We start from the raw sequence: 753 nt of genomic DNA on the forward strand, positions 1-753 counted from the left end.
GTTCTTTAACCTATATTTTCAGTATCATAATAACATCACCAACAGTTAATAACAATGCCTCATTGTATCCTTTTCATTAATATTTACAATGCTATAAAACAAGGGAATAAGATTCAACACCCATGATATATAAGGACCACAAATAAAAAGTTGGGTGCAACGGCTTCATCCCTTGAGTGCTGCAGAGCACCGTCAGCCCTTTCTGCACCAGGCAATGGCAATGTTTGGCCTTGGGATAAGGTTGGATGGCACGCTAGAGTCAAACTGAACTTGATTCGGATATGAAGCTAATAATAACCGTTCTTAATCTTCCTTTTCCATGATGATGATAGTACTGGCATTTCATAACAATAAAATTCCACATACCTTTTCAGACTTTATCCTGTACTGCAGCTTGGTGCCCCCGGCACGCTGGGCGATGGACACAAACATGTTCCTCATGTGAGAGTCTCCCACCAGGGCAATGTGGGTCATTGCAGGCAAGTCGGTGGAGTTAGCTTGGTAGATGCTGTTCGCCCCCCTCCTGGGGATTCACATAGCGTGGATTAGAGACAGAGAAGGCGAACCAAAGGCTTGGTCACACTGGTAACAAATGATTGTTGCATTGCTGCAACGCTCTCTAGAGACACGGAGACGCTGGCTCTCCAATGGTGCAGCCAGAACTTAACAATGAATTATCAATGTGAGCAATTATGAAAGTGACGGGGTAATTTGTGGCAATGTGCTTATTACACAATTTCAGATTATTCCATC

At 43.3% G+C, this 753-nt stretch overlaps 1 pseudogene; it reads right to left on the reverse strand.

Moving 5' to 3' along the window:
* The window catches only part of LOC119587688, a 5,287-nt pseudogene that overhangs the window by 1,946 nt on the left and 2,588 nt on the right, over positions 1–753 (reverse strand).

This window comes from Penaeus monodon, chromosome 23 (assembly GCF_015228065.2).
Source record: "Penaeus monodon isolate SGIC_2016 chromosome 23, NSTDA_Pmon_1, whole genome shotgun sequence".
Classification (NCBI taxonomy): domain Eukaryota; kingdom Metazoa; phylum Arthropoda; class Malacostraca; order Decapoda; family Penaeidae; genus Penaeus; species Penaeus monodon.